The 23,373-nt window shown below is 35.9% G+C and overlaps 1 long non-coding RNA gene across 1 annotated transcript in view; it reads right to left on the reverse strand.

Moving 5' to 3' along the window:
* LOC117980042 (uncharacterized) overlaps window positions 1-23,373 on the reverse strand; it is a 72,822-nt gene that overhangs the window by 11,189 nt on the left and 38,260 nt on the right. Inside the window, exon 2 of the long non-coding RNA XR_004671171.2 lies at window positions 22,729-22,793. This is a non-coding gene — a long non-coding RNA (uncharacterized LOC117980042). The remainder of the gene's footprint in view (window positions 1-22,728; window positions 22,794-23,373) is intronic.

Raw genomic sequence — 23,373 nt, forward strand, 5'->3', positions numbered from 1 at the left:
TTGGTCCTCTTTTCTCAGATATTTTTTCTTTATTTAAACTCTTTACTTTAGCTATATATATTACATCTAATGTGAGGATGTACAGATTGAATCTCCAACCACACAATGTCACTCCTAGGTTCCAATGCTGAAATTCCAATTTTCTGCCAGATTGTTCTGCCTAACCATTCACTAGAAATCTGAATTAACGTTGCCAAGACCAGCTTTATTATATTCCCCTCAAAACAATATTCTTACACCAACAACACATTTCTGTTACTTAAAGTACTATTCTACCTTTATAACAAGCCTGAAATGTGGGAGTCATTGGGAGTCATTACTCCACCTCTCTCTCCTTTACGCCCAAATCATTGGTCAAATATGACAACCTTTACAGTTGTCCCCAACTCTGGCTATTTTTACCTCCACAATTGTAGTAAGATCCTTGTCATCTTCTCTCTAGATGGGCAGTTTTCAAAATGGTCAGAATATACTAAAAAGGGTAATATGTCAATAAATTAGGGCATTTGTATTATTTCCTTTTTTTTTTTTTTTTTTTTTTTTTTTTTTTTAAGGAGTCTTGCTCTGTCACCCAGGCTGGAGTGCAGTGGTGAGATCTTGGCTCACTGCAGACTCTGCCTCCTGGGTTCTAGTGATTCTCCTGTCTCAGTCTCCTCGGTAGCTGGGATTACAGTCGCATGCCACCACGTCCAGCTAATTTTTGTATATATATATATATTTTTTTTTTTTTCTTTTTTTAGTAGAGATGGGGTTTTGCCATGTTGGCCCGGCTGGTCTCAAACTCCTGAACTCAGGTGATCTGCCTGCCTTGGCTTCCCAAAGTGCTGGGATTACAGGGGTGAGCCACCATGACTGGCCAAATGTTTTATAATATCTATAAGATAGATAGATGATAGATAGATAGATAGATAGATAGATAGATAGATAGATAGATAAAAGATAGATAGATGATAGATTAGATAGATAGATGATAGATTAGATAGATAGATAGATGATAGATTAGATAGATAGATAGATAGATAGATAGATAGATATTATAAACAAATAATCCAATATCGTAGTGCAGTAGTGTGTGTTCCAAATTGGTGTGTTTTTTCTTTTTCTTTTTCTAGAAAAAGGTCTTGCTGTCTCAATAAGATTGGAATGCAGTGGGGTCACCATAGCTCACTGTAGCCTCAAACTCCTGGGCTCAAGTGATTCTCCTGCCTCAGCCTCCCAACTAGCTGGGACTGCAGGCACATGCCACTACACCCACCTAATCATTTAAATTCTTGTAGAGACAAGGTCCAACTATGTAACCCAGGCTGGTCTTGAACTTCTGGCCTCAAGTGATCCTCCTGCCTCGTCCTCCCAAAGTGCTGGGATTACAGGCACGAGCCACCGTGCCTAGTGTGCTTCAAATGTCTCTCATGAGAGATGCACAATCAAAAAGTTTTGGACACTCCTTCACAAGAATATTTCAATAGCCTCCTGAAGTAATTAGCTTTCTTACCTTCAGTGTCTCTCCTGTACCTCATGTACACATAACTGCCAAATAAAAGGTTCCTAGGAATAACAATGGTCACCTTGCTGTCTGAACAAAGCTATTTAATGTCTTTTACTTGCCACCGCAGTGAAACTCACCTCAATAACATGACCCTCAAGGCAATCACAAGCCGACCATCCCCTCCTCCAAACAGGCACACATGAAACACACTATTTTTCCAGGCATGATTTTCACTTTTCATTTTCGTAATCCCATCATCCCAATGAAATGTAACCACCTATCCTCACCTAAAACATACCAAGTGCCTCTATATAATATATTTTGCCATTATAATAGTATATTTGTTTGAGTTCTCTATAGATCTTTGAGATAAGATCTATGATAATAAACCTAATAAAAGTCAGGTCCTCATACAAAAGCCTCTCAAGTCATATCTATGGAAACTCACTCCAGCAGCCAAAATTTGGTCATGGAAATCCACTCTGCTTTCCTGTGTTTAGGGACATTAAAGGAAATCCCATTTCTAACCCGTGGAAACTCATCTCAACTTCTTCCACTAATGCCCAGTTCTCCTGTGCTCATCACTGCTCTGGAGTTCCCTGCAAACCAAATCCCCAACAACCCTCTCTGCTTTAGCTCATGAAGCATGCCTTTCTCTCTCCCCACTCCTCACTGTTTCTCATCTTCATACTATGTAGCTTCTTTATGTAAACAAAACTACATAATGGTAAGAACTTTTCCTTGTCTGATGTCCTTCAGCACTTAGTCTGGAAAAAAATAGAACTTCTCTTAGAGGATGACAGTCAGAAACGGAGGAAGATGTACCTAGTCTGGGTGGTGATTTGGGGATAATGGAGACAAGAACCCTTATACACTAGCATAAGTGATTTCCCTCCTCTACTCTCCCTCCTGATAGACTTTCAGTTATGAAAACTTGTTCATTTCCTGATGCTGAAATCCTATTCATTTTTAAGATACGATCATATTTCATTGGCTCTGTGATTTTTCTATAACCAGAATTGATTTATTTCCTCCCAATACCCATTGTCCTTGACCACTAATACATTTATGACACATAGCCTTTCATTATAGTTACCATCCTATCCAAATTTTCCTAAAGGATTGTTAACTGTTAAGTCAGGGATTAAACCCTTATCTTTAAAACCACCATGGTATCTGTCCAAGAACATTGCAAATAACAGGTAAATGTTAACATATGAAAGAAACACCAAATGTTGTCATGACATTGTCTTCAGCAAAGAGTCTCTTGAACATAAACTGTTATATTTTCTTCTTTGTCTTTTTCTTTTGGACAGGGTATTACTCAATGCTATTATTAGTGGTATTTGGTAATACTGTGCATAGTTTGCCTATTTAGAGGACATTTATCTAAATAAACATATACATTGTAATAATTATTGTGACAATACTTATGATTACTTCAAGTTGAGAAAAAGAATGTTGTATCCTCAAACATACAACTTTAGTGAGGGATGTTGATAATGGAAGAAGTTATGCATGTATGGGAGCAAGGGGTATATGGGAAATTTCTGTACTTCACAATTTTACTATGAACACAATAATGCATGAAAAAATGACATCGAAAAAACGTTATATTCTGACTTTAAAGCTATTATTTTAAAGAGGTACAAACTTAAAAAGAGCAGGGAATAGGTTCAGATTTTGTCATTATAATAGTATATTTAACATTCAAAAGAAATAGTAATGAAATCAGTAAAACATGATTTTTGCAAAAATTGTGTAAGATTCTTAAAAGTTATGATACAATGAGATAGTTACAAAAAGGAAATCTAACAGACTTTCCTTGCTTGTGGGGTTTCAGAACTGCATCAATTAAATCATTCATTTATTCCAAAAATATTTATTGATTATTTAATACTTACCATGTCTTATATTGTGAGAACCTATAGTAAATTACAGGTGACTGAGAAGTCTATTTTTCAAAGTGTTAAAAAAAAAATTAGAGTCAGTGAAACAATTTAGTAATTTAAAGTAGACTAGGCCAGGCATGGTGGCTCACACCTGTAATCCCAGCACTTTGGGGGGCCGAGGTGGGTGGATCACAAAGTCAGGAGTTCGAGACCAACCTGGCCAACATGCTGAAACTCTACGAAAAATACAAAAAATAGCCGGGCGTGGTGGCACATGCCTATAATTCCAGCTACTCAGGAGGCTGAGGCAGGAGAATCACTTGAACCCGGGAGGCAGAGGTTGCAGTGAGCCGAGATTGTGCCACTGCACTCCAGCCTGGGTGACAGAGCGAGACTCCATCTAAAAAATACTACTACTAGTAAAGTAGACTATAAACATATAATTATTCACACACTCAAAAGTCACAATTTATTGAGTGCTGTGTGATAAGCAATTGGCTAGGCTAGATGCTGGTAATAAAAGATAAGGAAACACAGACTAGATCCTAAAGGAACTCACAATCCTGTGCTACAAGAGATGTATTCACCATGTGCAAAGAAAACATAAAGAAACCCCTAACTCTGCCCAGAGATGACAGAGAACTCACTCAAGACTTAACCTTTAAATGGTGTCATGATTGACAGGCAGTGCCTGTCTTGGTGTAGAAATAAAAGAAAGAAATTGCAGCAAGATGCAACTCAATGAGCTGAAGTCAAGAGGAATGAGAAAGCATGCCAGTCCTCATGAACGAAAAGGCTGTTAACCTGGAACAGAGCACAAACATAGGCGTATGGCAGAGACTGAACTGTGAAGGGTCTTATAGCCACACAAGGAGTCTGATCTTTAACAAATCCTGAATGAATGGAGCCCTTCATGTGTCTTAAGAAAATCAGTAGCATACTCACATTTATATTTTAGACAAATAAATAAAGGTCAGGGAAATGTTTAGATATTAGAATCAGCTGAACTTAGTTACAAATAATATAGTATGAGGTAAAGATGACAAAGAAAGAGAAGATAAAGTGAAAATTCATTTCCAAGTGTCATGCTTGGGTGACCAAGTGGTTTATGGAGACAGAGAATATATCATGGTGAGACTGATAAAATATCTAATTTGTACTTGAATATTGTTTCCAAGTCTAAATCATACATACAGTCTTCTCCTGAAGATTTACATATTGGCAAGTAAAGGAAAATTAAGGGCAACTCAAGATCATAGATATGATTTAAATTGTATTCCCTGGTTCATTACTTATATTACATACTTGTATAAATTAATACAAGATTTTCTTCCTTAAACAAACCTGATACAATAAAATTGGGATTTATGTAAAGGATTAATGTTACTCTTTTCCCTTTTAAAAAATGACATATTTGCCTCAAAAAGAAATTTTCTTTAGTGTTACCTTAAATAGAATGTTCTCTAATGATTTTAAAGTAAGATTACGAGTTAAAAAAATAGATAAATATATACGTATTAATGAATAGGACAGCTGGTTTTCAGCAGAACAGGGGTACTGGCTGTTCACCGCTCATGGCTGTTGTGGCGGGTCAGTGGTCACACTGCATGGTTGTGGATACGATGAATGTCACCACTACCTATTGCACAAAGTAGGAAAGAGCTGAGGATAATTAATGTGACACTCGAATTTAACAAAAACCTCTAAAAGGATCAAATAGCACTCTGAAAATGAGTTAACAAATCAGAAAAAAAAATACGTAACTGTGTCTAAATGTTTTTTCTATTAAAAAAGGAAAAAAAAATGAGTTGTTGAAGAATTATTTATGCTTTAGTTTATTAAAATATCAGTAAATAGAATTGCACTGTCTTTCTTTTAAGGATTTGTCTGTCTTTTGTGCCCTTTGATAATTAATTTTATTTGGTTTTCAAGATAATTATATAACTTGTCTTAATTCAAACTGCAACAACAAGCTAAGGAAAAGTTAGGGGGTTTCTGTAAAGAGTCTCTTTCTAAGTATCCAAAAGCCAGACTTTCATGCCTGCCTATGTAGCAGTAGTAAAAACTCAACAAGGCTTCTAGCTGCATGACAAATATAATTCCTGGAATTTTTCTTCTTAAGTATTCACATAATCACCATTTCAAATGTAACAAGCATTTTAAATTCTTGTAAAGTCAAAGAGAATTCTCAAAGGAATAGCTACTACTCAAACAATTTTGACATGTAAACACCTAAAGACTTTCATATCTAAAGATAAAAACCTAAGAGAGTGTGTCAAGAAGGATTGCCTAAAATCAAACCCTAAGACAAGGATTCTCATGAAAGTGATTTATAGTATTTAGGAGGCAGAGTGTGTGAAGTAGGATAGGGCGGGAAAGGATGAACAAGGATGTGGTCTTGGTTGGAGCCTCACTTCAGCCTGACCTGGGCACTCAGGAGTACATATTAAACCTAGTTGGTTGTTCTTTGACACAGGGGACCAGTTCTTTGTACTCTCGTATTGTCGAATCACAGCTAATGCCCATTAAAGTGAGTGGAGATAGAGGTGGGTGTTATATCCAGGCACACTAGCTCTCACTGGGCCAAAGGGATGAGTGCATTGGCCTAGTGAAAGCAAACTGGATGAGACAAAAACAATATCTACTGCAGAGGTATATTTTTTAAATATCTTGGAGAAAGAAATATCTTGCACAAGGTCCAGGTGATACTTGGACTGATGACAGCAACACAGTGCAGAGAAGAGAAAGTAAATAGAGGCATGCCTTCTCCTTTGATTGCACATTGCTTTTATTATGCTTCGCTGATACTGCACTTTTTACACATTGAAGGTTTGTGGCCTCCTGAAGCTAGCAAGTCTGTTGGTCCATTTTTACAACACCATGAGCTAGCTTCCTGTCTCTGTGTTATATTTAGGTAATTCTTGCACTATTTAACATTTTCATTGTTATTGTATATGTTAGGGTTATCTGTGATCAGTCATCTTTGCTGTTACTATTGTAATTGTTTTGGGGCACCATGAACTGCATTGCTACAAGACAGTGAAATTAATCATTAAAATGTTGTGTGTGTTCCAACTGCTTCACCAGCTGGCTGTTCCCTCATCTCACTCCCTCTCCCAAAGACTCCCTATTCCCTAAGACAAAACAATTTTGAAATTAGGTCAATTAATAATCCCACAATGGCCTCTAAATGTTTAAGTGAAAAGAAGAGTTACACATCTCTCACATTAAATTAAAAGCTGGAAATAATTAAATTTAGTGAGGAAGGTATTTTGAAAGCTGAGATAGGCCAAAAGATAGGCCTCTTGTGCCAAATAGTTAGCCAAGTTGTGATGCAAAGGAAACGTTCTTGAAGAAAATTAGAAGTGCTACTCCAGTGAAAACATGAATGATAAGAAAACGAAACAGTCTTATTGTTAATATGGAGAAAATGTGAGTGGCCTGGACAGAAGATTAAACCAACCACAACATTCCCTTAAAGCCAAAGCCTAATCCAAAACAAGGACCTAACTTCAATTCTATGAAGGTTAGGAGAGGTGAGAAAGCTTCAGAAGAAAAGTTGGAAGCCAGCACAGGTTAGTTAATGAGATTTAGGGAAAGAATCTCCATAATATGAAAGTGCAAGATGAAGCAAGTGCTGATGGAGAAGCTGAAGCAAGTTATCCAAAAAATCTAGGTAAGATTATTGAAGAAGGTGGTTGCACTAAACAATAGATGTTCAGTGTAGGTAAAACAGGCTTGTAAGGAAGAAGATCCCATCTAGGACTTTCTTAACTAGAGAAGAGATGCCAATGACTGGCTGAAAAACATCAAAGGACAGACTAACTCTCTTGTTATGGGCTAATGCAGCTGGTGACTTTAATTGAAGCCAGTGCTCATTAACCATTTAGAAAACCCGGGAGCCCTTATGAATGATATTAAATCTATCTTTGCCTGTGCTTTATAAAACATAGTTTACTGAGTATGTTAAGCCTACTGTTGAGACCTACTGCTCAGAAAATAAAAGATTATTTCAAAACATTACTGTTCACTGACAATGCACCTTGTTACCCAGGAGCTCTGATGGAGATGTACAAGGGTTTAATGATGTTTTCATACCTGCTAACACAACATCCATTCTGCAGCCCATGATCTAGGAACAATTTCAATTTTCGAGTCTTAGTTTTTAACAAATATATTTCATAAGGCAATAATCAGCATACATAGTGATTCCTCTGATGGATCTTGGCAAAGTAACTTTAAAAAGCTATCTGGAAAGGATTCACCATCCTAGATGTTTAAGAACATTCATTAAGGACATTCATAATTCATGGGAAGAAGTTAAAGTATCAATATTAACAGGGATTTGGAAGAAGTTAATGCCAACCCTTATGGATGACTTTGAGAGGTTCAAGACTTCAGTGGAGAAAGTCACTGCAGATGTGGTGGAAATAGCAAGAGAACTAGAATGAGAAGTGAAGCCTGAAGATGTGGCTGAATTGCTGCAATCTCAAGATAGAAGTTGAACAGATGAGAAATTGCTTCTTATGGAGGAGGGGAAAAAAGTGGTTTCTTTTTTTGGAAACTACTGTTGAAGATGCTGTGAACATTGCCGAAATGACAACAAAGGATTTAGGATATTCCATAAACTTTATTGACAAAGCAGCAGCTGTGTTCGAAAGGATTAATTCCAAATATTAAAGAAGTTCTATTGAAAACAAAATGCTTTCAAGCAGCATTGCATGCTACAGAGAAATCTTTCATTAAAGGAAGAATCAATTGATGCAGCAAACTTCACTGTTGTCTTATTCTAAGAAATTGCCACACCTTGAACTTCAGCAACCACCACCCTGACAGCAGCCATCAACAGGTAGGCGAGACCTCCCACCAATGAAAAGATTAAAGCTTTCTGAAGGCTCAGACAAGTGTTAGCAATTTTTAGGAATAAAGTGTTTTTAAAATTAAGTTATATACATTTTTTAGCCATAATACCATGGCACACTTAATAGAATATAGCATAGTATAAACATAATTTTTATCTGCATGGGAAATCAAAAATTTTGTCTGATTTGCTTTATTGCAATATTTGCTGTACTACTATGGTCTGAAACTGAACCTGCAATATCTCTGAGGTATGCTTGTACTAAAACTAGATGTACACATACCGCTAAAAGTTGTTACACACGGAAGTGTAATTTAATCATAAACTCCACTAAGGTTATTATAGTACTTATGCTTTAGGAAGCTGTGATCAGTAGAATTCTAGGATGGTCCCATGATCCCCACTCCCTAGTATTAAGCACTGTATAATCTGAGTCTGGGTGGGACTTGTGATTTGCTTCTAGCCAAACAAATATGGCAGAGCTGATAAGATGTCACTCCCAAGATTATGTTTTATTATGTAAGACTTCATCTTAGCCAACTGAAGATAAAGGCTCTCCTGCTTGACATGAGGAAGCAAACACCCATGCATGAACTTTCAAATGAGAGTCCACATGGATATGGCAAGTAATTGATTTGCCTTTAGGATTTGAGGACAGCTTCCAGCCAACACGCTGCAAAAGACCAGTGCCCTCAGTCATACAGTGCAGGAAAATGAATTCTGCTCACAACTTGAATGTGCTTGAAAGCAGATTCTCCCTGATCAAGCCTGTAAATAAGAACACACCACAGCTGAAAGGTTGATTGCAGATCCTGAAACAGAGAACCCAGTGAAGCCATGCCTGCACTGACTCCTGATGTACAGAAACCGTGAGATAATGAAGATACACTGTGTTAAGCTGCTGCCAAATTTTTGGTAATGTGTTATGTAGCAATGGAGAACTAACATAGGTGTGTATTTTAAAACCAAATATTCTATGCTCTCACTTATAAATGGGAGCTAAGATGTGAGGACACAAAGGCATAAGAATGACATAATGGACTCTGAGGACTTGGGAAGAGTGGGACGGGGTGAGGCATAAAAAACTACACATTGGGTTCAGTGTATGCTACTCAGGTGAGGGGTGCACCAAAATCTCAGAAATCACTGCTAAAGTACTCATTCATGTAACCAAACACCACATGTTGTAGTTCTTTAAATGTTTGGTAGTTTTAAGCAGCGAAACCATTGGTTCCCAGGGTTTTATTTTCTGGGAGAATTTTCATTATGGCTTCAATCTTGTTACTTCTTATTGGCCTGTGTAAGTTTTGGATTTATTCGTGTTTCAATCTTTGTAGGTGGTATGTGTCTAGAAATGTATCCATTTCTTCAAGATGTTGACTAAAGACATTTTGTACTAGCTTCCTCCTCTAAAAAGAACTAAAATAGCAAGTAGATAATCACACTTTGAAGATACCATCCAAGAGAAAACACTGGAATTCAAAAGGAAATGAATAGGAAATACCTAAGCAAGGAAAGAAAAAAAGAATCAAGGCAGTCTGCTCAACCTCGTTCAGCTGGGAGCCAAGAGAGACTCCCCAACACAAGGAAAGGGTAAATGAAAGATTCTCAGTGGTCCACATTTTCACCATAGACTTCTGCAATTCTAGCCACAAGAGAGCCCTCTACCCTCACAGATTCTGAAACTAATAGAGGGTGTGGCTGGGAGATTTTATTATGTCATTGCCCCAGGAAGGATGCTCACACTGGGTGTCTGATATTTCTTGAGACCTAAGCTGCTACAGCAAAGTGCCATTTTATAACTCCATTTCCAACAGATGGTGCACTGTCCTGGAGCCCCACAATGCTGCCGCTGAGATGCAAGAGAAGCACAGGCTGCTGCTCCTGGGGCTTATGAAAAAGTGACCCCAGGTTATCCTACGCAGGGCAGAGACACACCTGAAACACAGACTGCTGTTTTTAGAACTGAGGTGTCAGTGAGACACAGTTCTAAAGCCCTTTCCCCCAACAGACTATGCACTGTCTTGAATTCCAGCAATGCTGTGACTGAGGTGCAAGAGAAGAGCTGACTATTAACTCCAGGTCTTAGGCATGACAGACTGTGACTGCCACACCCTCAGATGAGGTATAAGTGGTATGCATACTTCTCACCTACCAGCCTACACTTCTGTCACTGAAGTGGGCACTGCCCCAGGGAAGGGCACTGCACAGCTGCTATTTCCATCAACCTGAGAATTTCACTGATGGCCTAGGGATTACCTGACTTCTTCCTACCACAGCCAGCAGCTACACACACCATCACATGCCTGAAGACAAGCCAACAAAACCCAACTTTGCCCCTCTCCCCACTTATGCCAGTGTGCACAGTCCAGAAGCCAGGTGATTGCCCAGCCAAGTCAATCATTGTTGGCATCTGAACACTCCTCCTGAGAAACTGAGGTTGGGCCTATCCACTCAGCCACTACTACCACAACAGTCATCTACCTGCACATGCTACCTGCAGGCCTGGAGACTGGCTGCCCAAAACCCACTGTAGCCACTGCCAACAGCAGCACTGCTCAGAACCAAAAGGGTCATCCTGCCACTGCCACTGTGATCACCCACACCACACCATCTGAACAGGGGCCCAATAACCCACCAAACTGCAAAGGTTATGGCTGCCACTACCAAGCATCAGAGTAAGCCACTTGGAGATTCAAGAATCAACCAACTTGGGTACGATAACACTAGTGTCAGTGTAAACCACCCTGAGCCCAAAAGACAGCTCACTGCTGCAACTACTGAAACCTGAACTCTGGCCTACCTAGCATCCTAATTCCCACAAAACTTCACCACAGCCTCCACTAATAACTGCACTCTAAGCCACTGAGGAAATCTCAGATGCCACTGACACTTTTTACAGCCAAAGAAATTGTACAGAGACTACATTACTGCACATAACAAAAATCAAAGACAAAGTGACCCACCCAACCAACATCACAGATAGATCTTTAGGAAAAAGTCCTCTCCTATGAAAGCAAACTCAAAATGTTGAAAGAAGTGACTGATGTACCAGATGCAATAGAAGTCAGAAAAACAATTCAGGATGTGATGAGAAATTTAACAGAGATAGATATCATAAAATAAAAACAAAAAAATTCTGGAACTGAAGAATTCACTGAAGGAAATGTAAAATGCATTCAAAAGTTTCAACAATAGACTGGATAAAGCAGAGAAAGAATCTCAAAACCTGAAGACAAATCTTTTGAAATAATCCAATTAGCCAACAATAAGGAGAACAGGCATGGTGGCTCATACCTATAATCCTAGCACTGTGGGAGGCTGAAGAGAAAGGATTGCTTGAGCTCAGGAGTTGGAGGATAGCCTGGGAAAAATAGTCAGACTCTGTCTCTACAAAAAAAAAAAATTAAATTATACAGACATGGTGGCACATGACTGTAGTACTCAGAAGGCTGAGGCAGGAGGATCACTTGAGCCCAGAAGGTCAAGGCTACAGTGAGCAATGATCATGCCACTACACTTCCTCCTGGGTGACAGAATGAGTTTCTGTATCAGCAAAAAATAATAATAATAATAAATAAATGAGAAAAAAAGAATGAATAAAACTTTTGTGATATATGGGACATCATGAAGTGACCAAATGTATGAATTATTGGTATCTCAGAAGGAAAAGAGAGCACAAAATAATTATAAAACCTATTTAATAAAATAATAGATGAAACTTCCCAAGTCTGGCAAGAGATTAAGACACCCAGATACAGAAGGGGCAACAATCCCCAAACAGATATAATGTAAAAGGCCTCCACTTCACATTACAGTCAAAATATTTAAAGTTAATAAGAAAGAAAGAACTGTAAAAACAGAAAGAGAAAAATATCATCTATAAAGGAACCTCCATCAGACTAACAGTAGATTTCTCAGCAGAAACCTTACAGGACAGGAGAAAATGGAATGACGTATTTACCATGCTGAAAGAAAAAAAAAAAAAACACTGCTAATCAATTATACTACATCCAGCAAAGTTATCTTTCATAAGTGAAAGATAAAGTATTTTCCAGACAAACAAATGCTCAGAAAATTCATCACCACTAGACCAGTCCTAAAAGAAATGCACAAGAGAGGCTTAAATCTGGAAGCTAAAGGATAACATTTGCCAACATAAAAACACACACAAGTATAAAACTCAATAGTAAGGGAAATACACAAAGGAGAAAGAGAAAAAGACATAAATGATACAACTACAGGTCATTACCGATACAACTACAGGTCATTACCAATACAAAATGACAAATAATAAGAGAAAAAAACAAAAAAAATATACAAAACAACCAAAATTAATTAACAGTATGACTGGGAAAAAACCTCACATATTAATAATTACCTTAAATGTAAATGGATTATATTCTCCACTTAAAAGATATACTGGCTGAATGGATAAGAAAACATAATCCAACTAATCCCACTATATGGTGCCTATAAGAAATGCACTTTCTCTGTAAATACACATATAAACTCAAAGTAAAAGGATGAAAAAAGGTATTTTATACAAAAGAAAAGCAAAGTGAGCAAGAGAAGCTATACTTACATGGAACAAACTTTAAGCCAAAAACAGAAAAAAAATTTAAAAAATATAAGGAAGGTCATTATATAATGATGAAGTGATAAATCCAGCAAAATAAAATAGCAATTCTAAATATATATGCAACAAACCCTGGAGCACTCAGATGCATAAGAAAATATTACTAGATCTAAAAAGAGAGATAGACTCCAATACCCTCACTCTCTGCATTAGATAGAACATTTAGATACAAAATCAAAAAAAAATTGGATTAAAACTGGACTTTAGACCAAATGGACCTAATAGACATTTACAAAACATTTTATCCTACTGCAGAATACACATCATTCTCATCAGCACATATAACATTATTCAAGATAGATAATATGTCAGGCCACACAACAAGTCTATTTTTATTTTTTAAATAATATTTTTTAAAAGTATTTTTTAAAAGTAGAAATCATATTAAATATCTTCTCAGATCACAATGCAATAAAACTAGAAATCAATACTAAGAGGAACACTGGAAACTATACAACTACACGGAAATTAAACATGACCCTGAATGACCATTGGGTCATGAGGAATTTAAAATGGAAATCAAAAAAATTCCTGAAACAAGTGAAAATAGAAATACAACATACCAACACCTGTGGGATACAGTAAAAGCAGTAATATAAGAAATTTATAGCAATAAACACTTACATCCAAATAACGGAGAGAGGTAAAATAAACAATCTAACATTGCCACTCAAAGAACTAAAAAAGCAAGAACACACCAAACCAAAAATTAGCAGAATAAAGAAATAATAAAAATCAGATTAAAATTATACAAAAATAAGGAATAAAAAATCAATGAAACACAAAGTTGGTTATTTAAGAGATAAACAAACTTTATAAGCCACCAGTTAGACTAACCAAGAAAATAAGAGAGAAGACAAAGAGATCAAAAATGAGACATTAATACTACAGAAATACAACAGCTCATCAGAGACAATTATGAACAACTAAATGCTAACAAATTAGAAAACCTAGAAGAAATACATAAATTCCTGGATGCATACAACCTACCAAGATTGAATCAGGAATAAATAGAAAACCTGAACAGACCAATAATTAGTAGTATTGAAATAGTAATTTTAAAATCTCCCAACAAAGAAAAGCCTGGGACCAGATGGATTCACTGCCTTTTCTAATATACATATAAACACCAATCATCCTTAAACTATTCCAAAATATTAAAGAGGAGGGAACTCTTCCCAATTCATTCTACGAAGCCAATATTACCTTCATACCAAAACCAGAGAAGGACACAGCAACAACAACAACAAAAACTACTACAGGCCAATATCCCTGATAAACATAGATGCAAAAATCCTCAACAGTATACTAGCAAACCAAATTCAACAACACATCAAAAAGATAATACATCATAATCAAGTGAGATTTATGTGAGGAATGCAACAATAGTTTAACATACACATATCAATAAATGTGGCATGGCACATCAGCAGAATGAAAGACAAAAACCACATGATTATCTCAATAGGCACAGCAAAAGCATTTGATAAACTTCAATATCTTTCATAATAACAACTCTCAACAAACTAGGCATAGAAATAACAGACCTTGAAATAATAAAGGTTATATATGACAAACTCACAGTCAACATTAAACTAAATGAGGAAAAGTTGAAATCATTTACCCTAATTACTGGAACAAGACAAGGATGCCCATTTTAACCACCTCCACTCAACATAGTACTAAAAGTCTTAGCTAAAATAATTAGGCAAGAGAAAGAAAAAAAACCATGCAAACTGGAACAAAGGAAGTCAAATCATCCCTATTTGCAACAAATTTAATAAAGCTGCAGAACACTTACAATCAATATACAATAATTAGTAGCATTTCTATACAAAATAATAAAATAGACAAAAAAGAAATCAACAAGGCAATCGCACTTATAATAGGTAAGAAAAAAAAACCTAGGAATAAATTTAACCAAGGTGAAAGATCTCTATAAGGAAAACTACAAAATACTCATGAAAAACACTGAAGAGGACACAAGCAAATGGAAAGCTACCCCATGCTCATGAATCAGAAGAATTAATATTATTAAAATGATCATACTGCTTCAAGCAATATACAGCTACAATGCAATTTTATCAAAAGACCAATGTCATTTTCCCCAAAATATAAAAAATAATCCTATAATTCATCTGGAACAAAAAAGGAGCCCAAAGAGCCAGAACAATCCTAAACAAAAAGAATAAAGCTGAAGGTATCACACTACCTGACTTCAAAATATATTACAAAGCAATAGCAACCAAAACAACATGGTATTAGTATAATAATGGACACAGAATATAGAACCAATGAAACAGAATATAGAACCCAGAAATAAAATCACGTATTTACAGCCAACTGATTTTTGACAAAGGCACCAAGAATATATACTAGGGAAAATACACCTTTTTAACTTAATTGTCCTGGGAAAGTTGTATTGCAATATGCAGAAGAATGAAACTGGACTCCTATCCTCAACATATAAAAATCAACTCTAGATACATTAAAGACTCAAATGTAAGACCCAAATCTGTAAAAATTCTAGAAGAAATTATAATGAAAACACTTCAAGACATTGGTCTATGCAAAAAAATTTACAGCTAAGACCTCAAAAGCATAGCAAACTACAACATAAATAGACAAATAAGACTATATTGACTAAAGAACTTCTCTATAGCAAGAAAAAAAACATTAACAGAGTGATGTACTAATCTGTTGAATGGAACAAAATGTTTGCAAATTATTCAACCAACAAAGGACTAATAATCTAGAATATGCAGGGAACTCAAACAACAGCAATTCTTAAGTGGACAAAGGACATGAATAGACATTTCTTAAAAGAAGACATACAAATACCCAACAAGTATATGAACAAATGCTCAACATACTAATCATCAGGGAAACACAAATCAAAACCACAATGAAGTATTATCTTACATCAGTCAGAATGCCTATTATTAAAAAGCCAAAAAATATATAACATACGGGTGCTGATGTGGAGAAAACTCTTATAAACTGTTGGTGGGAAACTAAGTTAGTATAACCACTATGGAAAACGGTATGGAGATTTCTCAAAGAACTAAAACTACAACTACCATAGCTCCAGCAATCACACTACTGGTTATCTATTCAAAGGAAAATAAATCGATATATCAAAGGGATTCCTGCACTGGCATGTTTATTGCAACACTATTCACAATAGCGAAGACATGGAATCAACCTAAATGTCCATCAATGGATGAATGGATAAAGAAAATGTGGTACATATACATAATGGAATACTATTCAGCCATTTAGAAAATAATGAAATCATGTTATTTGCAGCAACATGAATGAAACTGGGGTTATTATGATAAGTGAAATAATCAAGTCACAGAAAGAAAACTATCACATATTCTCACTCATTTTTATGAGTTTAAAAAAGTTGATTTCACAAAAATAGAGAGTTGAATGATAGATAGTATATGCTGGGAAGTGTGGTTGGATGGGATGAAGACAGGTGGGTTAACACATATAAACAAACAGTTAAATGAAAGGTATAAGTTCTATCATTCAACAGCAAAGTGAGTGACTATAGTTAATAACAATGTATTGTATATTCTAAACTAGCTAGAAGAGAGGACTTGAATTTTTCTTAACACATAGAGATGAGAAATAACTCAAAATGATGTACACCTCAAATACCTGACTTCATAATTACATATTTTATGCATGTAACAAAATAACATGTACTTTATAAATATGTAAAATATTACGAATTTATAATAAAACAAAAAGACATGGTTCCCACTAGAACAGTTACAAAAGCAAAATAAAATTCAAAAATTATCTGTTTAAAGGTATTAGAGAGCTGCAAAAGCTCTGAGGATGACAGGAGTGTAGGTATCAGAAGGCAGAAAAACATAAAAAAGTGAGTTGACACACTACAACCCTGATTCCTCTGGTGCCATTTACATAAGAGGATATCTACATAGTAAAAGTAACTCTTAACACAATATTGTAAAATCAATTCTAGATTGTTTAATATGAATTATGGAAAGTAAAAGGGAAAGCTTTTAGAAGAAAACATAAGAGACAAAATTCATGACTTTGGGTTAGGCAAAAATGTATTAATTAAATAAGCTACAAAACATACTAGGCATAAAGAATGAATTATAAGAAAAACTACATTAAAATTAATTATTATTATTAACTATACCATGCCACTGAAACAGTAAAGAAATCCTCTCAGTCCATAGCAATAGACTCAAACCTATAGATGAATGGGCAAAAGACTTTAACAGACATTTGACAAAAGAGGATATACAAATGGACAGTGAAATATGAAAATGTGCTCAATTTCATGACATCGGGGAAATGGAAATTAAAACCAAAACTCAATGTCACCAAAATGGCTAAAATTAAAAAGTAAACAAAACTAAGTGTGGAAGGCAGAATTCTAAGATCCATGAGTTCAGCATCTTTGTATCTATGGACTTTGTGTAATCCTCAACCTTAAAGTATGGGCAGCATCTGTAAATTGGTTCTAATACAATATGACAAAAATGAATGCATTGTGTATAGATAGTTAAGGTCTCTAATCTGTTTACTTTAAGTTATTAGAAAAGGTTATTCTGATTTCTTTGAGCAGTGTTTTGTAATTCTCATTGCAAATATCTTTTACCTCCCTAGTTAGTTGTATTCCCAGGTATTTTCTTCCTTCTGTGGCAATTGTGAATGGGATCACCTTTCTGATTTGGCTCTTGGTTTGGCTGTTGTTGGTGTGTAGGAATGACAGTGATTTTTGTATATTGGCTTTGTATCTTTCAACTTTGCTGAAGTTGTTTATCAGCTGGAGGAGCTCTTGGGCCGAGACTGTAGCGTTTTCTAGATAAGAATCCTGTCTGCAAATAGAGATAGCTTGACTTCCTCTCTTCCTGTTTGGATATCCTTTATTTCTTTCTCTTGCCTGATTGCTCTGGCTAGGACTGCCAATACTATATTGAATAGAAATGGTGAGAGAGGGCATCCTTGTCTTGTGTTGGTTTTCAAGGGGGAATGCTTCCAGCTTTTGCCCATTCAGTATAATGCTGGCTGTGGGTCTGTCATAGATGGCTCCTATTATTGTGAGTTATGTTCTTTCAATACCTATTTTATTGAGAGTTTTTAACATGAAGGGTGTTGAATTTTATCAAAAGCCTTTTCTGTGTTTATTGGGATAATCATGTGGTTTTTGTCTTCAATTCTATTTATGTGACGAATCACATTTATTGATTTGCATGTATTGAACCAACCTTGCATCCCAAGGATGAAGACTACTTGATGATGGTGGATTAGCTTTTTGATGTGCTGCTGGATTCAGTTTGCCAATATTTTGTTGAGGATTTTTCATTGATGTTCATCAAGGATAATGGCCTGAATTTTTCTTTTTTTGTTGTGTCTCTGTTAGATTTTGGTATCAAGTAGATGTTGGCCTCATAGAATGAGTTGGGGAGGAGTCTCTCCTCCTCAATTTTTTGGAATAGTTTCTGTAGGAATGCTACCATCCCTTCTCTGTACATCTTGTATAATTTGGCTCTGAATCCATTAGGTCCTCGGCTTTTTTTGGTTGGTAGGCTATTTATTACTGATTCAATTTTGGAGCTTGTTATTGCTCTGTTCAGAGAAGCAATTTCTTCCTTGCTCAGTCTCAGGAGGGTGTATGTGTCCAGGAATTTAACCATATCTTCTAGGTTTTCTAGTTTATGTGTGTAGAGGTGTTCAGAGTAGTTTCTGATCATTGTTTTTATTTCTGTGCAGTTGGTAGTAACATTGCTTTCGTCATTTCTCGTTGTGTTTATTTGGATCTTCTCTCTTTTCTTCTTTATTAATCTAGCTACTGGCCTATCTATTGTATTATTTTTTTCAAAAAACCAAGTCCTTGTTTTATTGATCTTTTGAGTGGTTTTTCATGTCTCTATATCCTTTAATTCTGCTAGCTTTGGGGTTGATTTGTTCATGCTTCTCTAATTCTTTCAGCTGTGAAGTTAGGTTGTTAATTTAAGATCTTCCTGACATGTGATATGGGCATTTAGTGTTATAAATTTCCCTCTTAACAGAGAAGACACAAACAAATGGAAAAACATCCCAAGCTCATGGATAGGAAGAACCAATATGACTAAAATGACTGTACTTCCCAAAGTAATTATAGATTCAATGCTATTCCTACCAAACGACAAATGACATCCTTCAAAGAACTAGGAAAAACTGTTTTAAAATTCACATGGAACATAAAAGAGCCCAAATAGCTGAGGCAATCCTAAGCAAAAAGAGAAAAGCTGAAGGCATCTTGTTACCTGACTTCAAACTATACTACAAGGCTACTGTAACCAAAACCACAAGGTACTGGTAAAAAACAGACACATAGACCAATGGAAAAGAATAGACAGCCCAGAAATAAGGCCACACATCTACGATCTGATCTTTGACAAAGCTGACAAAAACAAGCAATGGTAAAAGACTCCCTGTTCAATAAATGGTGCTGAGATAACTGGCTAGCCATATGTTGAAGACTGAAACTGAATCCCTTCCTTTTACCATGTACAAAAATCAACTCAAGATGGATTTTAAAGACATAAATGTAAAACCCAAAACTATAAAAATCCTGGAAGATAACCTAGGCACTACCATCCTGGACATAGAAACAGGCAAAGATTTTATGACAAAGACACCAAAATTAATCACAACAAAAACAAAAATTGACAAATGGGATCTAATTAAACTTAAGAGCTTCTGCATAGCAAAAGAAACATCAACAGTGTAAACAGACAACTTACAGAATGGGAGAAAATATTTGCAAACTATGAGTCCAACAAAGGTCTAATATCCAGCATCTATAAGGAACTTAAACAAATTTACAAGAGAAAAATAACCCCATTAAAATGTGATCAAAGGACATGAACAGACACTTCTCAAAAGAAGACATACATGCGTCCAACAAGCATATGAAAAAAAGCTCTATATCACTGATCATTAGGGAAATGCAAATCAAAACCACAATGAGACACCATCTCACACCAGTCAGAATGGATATTAATAAAAAGCCAAAAAAATAACAGATGCCAGCAAGGTTGTGGAGAAAAGGGAACACTTATACATTATTAGTAGGAGTGTAAATTAGTTGAATCATTATGGAAAGCAGTATGGTGATTCTTCAAAGAGCTAAAAGCAGAACTACCATTTGACCCAGCAATCCTACTACTGGGTAAATACCCAGAGGAATATAAATCATTCTACCATAAAGGTACATGCATGTGAATATTCATCGCGGCACTATTCACAACAGCAAAGACATAGAATCACCTAAATGCCCATCAATGACAGATTAGATAAGGAAAAAGTGGTATACATACATCATGGAATACGATGCAGCCATAAAAAATGAGACTGTGTATTTTGTGGGAATGTGGATGGAGCTACTATCCTTAGCAAACTAATGCAGGAACAGAAATCCAGATGCCAGCTCTTCTCACTTATAAATGGGGGCTAAATGACAAGAGCTTATGAACACAAAGGACACAACAGACACTGGGGTCTACTTGATCAGGGAGGGTGGGAGGAGGGATGGGAGCAGAAAAGATAACTGTTGGTACTGAGCTTAATACCTGGGTCATGAAATAATATGTACAACAAATCCTAAAACACATGTTCCCTATGCAACAAACCTTCACATGTACCCCCAAACCTATTTTTTTTTTTTTCTGAGATGGAGTTTCACTCTTGTCATCCAGGCTGGAGTGCAATGGCATGTTCTTAGCTCACTGCAACCTCCACCTCTCAGGTTTAAGTAATTCTCCTGCCTCAGCCTCCCGAGTAGCTGGGATTACAGGCATGCGCCACCACACCTGGGCAATTTTTTTGTATTTTTAGTAGAGACAGAGTTTCACCATGTTGATAATTCTGTATGGATATGACCTAATCAGGTGAGCCTTTTGAAAAAGGTCTAGAAGTAAGAGCAAAAACTCTCTCCATTGATGGTTTTGAAGAAGCAAGCTGTCAAGAATTAGACAACTACAAAGAAATTAGCTCTGCCAAAAATATGAACAGCTTGGAAAAGAATCCATTCCTAGTCAAGCCCCTAGATGAGAACACAGCCTGTCCAACACCTTAATTTCAGCCTGTGAGTCCCTAAAAAAAGAATATAATTAAGCCATTCTCTAACTTCTGACCTATAGAAACTGTAAAATAACAAACATATATTTTTTTAAACCACTAAATTTGCAGTAATGTGTTACACAACAACTGCAAATGAATACATCAAGAAATTTGAAAGATGTGGAGAAACTGGGTCTCTCATATCAGGGACTGTAAACTGATACAACCATTTTAGAAAACGATTTGGCAGTAGCTATTAATGCCAAACATATACATGAATGCTTTGACTCCACAGCTTAATTCCTAAGTATATATAAAACTCAAACCCACGCATGTCCTTACCACAAAACATATACAACAATGTTCCTAAGAGTTCTGTTTGCAAAGCCAATACTGAGACCTACCAATTATCTCTAATCTGCATAGGAGATATATAAATGTGTTATAGTAATCTACAGGAATGCTTTATAGCAATAAAAATAACAGAATTTTAACTACACATAACAATCAATGAACAAGATGGATCTCATACACATAGCGTAAAATGAAAAACACCTGACTCGAAAGATTACACACTTTATTATTTAACTTATGTAAAGCTAAAGGGAAATCAGTTTCTGATACTATAAGCCCCATAGTGATGACTCCTTATGGAAGTAGTGACTGGAAAAAGCACAGAAGGGGCTTTTAAGGTTCTAAAAACGTGAAATGTACTTTATCTTAACCTGGATGATAGTTTACTTTTGAAAAATTTATGAATTTGTGCACTAATGACTTGTGCACAATATATGTATATTATTCTTCAATAAAAGCTTACTTAAACGTAGTGTAATGATTCTCTTTACTTCTGTGTATCTCATAAACAGATATGTCTGAATGTTTCATGAGGAATCTGTAGAGATATACCAGTTCCTGTGATTTTATTTGTAAGTAATTTTTCAGGTTCTGAAAGAGAACATGAAGATAAATTTGGGGGTGGCTGTCAAGATCTCTAAATAGTATACAATTTTAATAACACCATCAAATTAAAAAGCAATAAAAAATTGTGTGTGTGGCTGGGCGCAGTGGCTCATACCTGTAATCCCAGCACTTTGGGAGGCCAAGGCAGGCAGATCACTTGAGGTCTGGAGTTTGAGGCCAGTCTGACCAACATGGCAAAACACCATCTCTACTAAAAATAAGTTAGCCAGGCATGGTGGTGTGTGCCTGTAATCCCAGCTACTCGGGAGGCTGAGGCAGGAGAATCTGTTGAATCCAGGAGACAGAGGCTGCAGTGAGTTGAGATTGTGCCACTGTGCTCCAGCCTGGGCGACAGAGCAAGACTCCATCTCAAAAAAAAAATGTAAAAAAAGTATGTGTATGTGTATAAATTCCAAGTCAATAAGAAATAGATTTTCAAGAGAAAAAAATAGAAAAATACCATAAAGGAGCAATTTATTAATGTAAATAAGCTCAAAATATAATTTCTGAAATAAGTAAATACCTTTCTAATCTGCCAATTGCAAAATTGGCTTAAATGAATATTAACCAGTGTTAATCAGACTGTGGGCAAACAGGCATGCTCCACCTTTACTGCTGGCAATGTAAATTATTCAACTTGTTTGAAGAATAGCTTGCATATTATTAACCTAGCAATTCAAATTCTGAAAATTTATAATATAGTCAGAGCCATATTTTAAGAAGCATATAATATATGCATATTACTGACATCAATAGTTGAAAATACTAGAAAATATCATAGAGAACATATTACCTTCTCAGTAGCTGATACAAACTTTCCTTTGTAGGGAGAGAGTCAAATTTGTTGAAAAGATGCAACTGAAATGAAAGAGTAGAGACATTTTTGTCATGTGAATATTCATTTGACCACACACAAGTTATTGAAAATATTATTTTTAAGCTTAATATCCAGAATATGTGTACTCCATTTAAATACTGGTAGAGAATTTATAAGCTACTAATATGCATTATACAGAAAAGAAAAACATTTTCCTGAAAATCTCTTGGAAAGTTAAGAAGAGTGGAGTTGAAACAAAACAATACAATAAAAATACTTTATTAATATCTTCAAGGAATTTTTCAGTTTCATTAATCTTGCTTTGTTTAGCATAAGTTAATAATTGACCTAGTTTTAAACAATAATATTAAAAGCTTTGAAATTTTAAGACCATCCTTTCTACCTACATCCCTACTCAGCAGGGAACAGAAAGTCTATGAAAATCTCTCCCATTGTTGTAACATTTGCAAATACATTCAAAAGCATTTTTACTATGCTGCAATAAAGCTGATATATGAGGGGGTCTTCAAAAAGTTCATGGAAAATGTGTATTACAAAAAAACAGGCTGGGTGCAGTGGCTCACACCTGTAATCCCAGCACTTTGGGAAGCCGTGGTGAGC

Source organism: Pan paniscus, chromosome 3 (assembly GCF_029289425.2).
Source record: "Pan paniscus chromosome 3, NHGRI_mPanPan1-v2.0_pri, whole genome shotgun sequence".
NCBI lineage: Eukaryota > Metazoa > Chordata > Mammalia > Primates > Hominidae > Pan > Pan paniscus.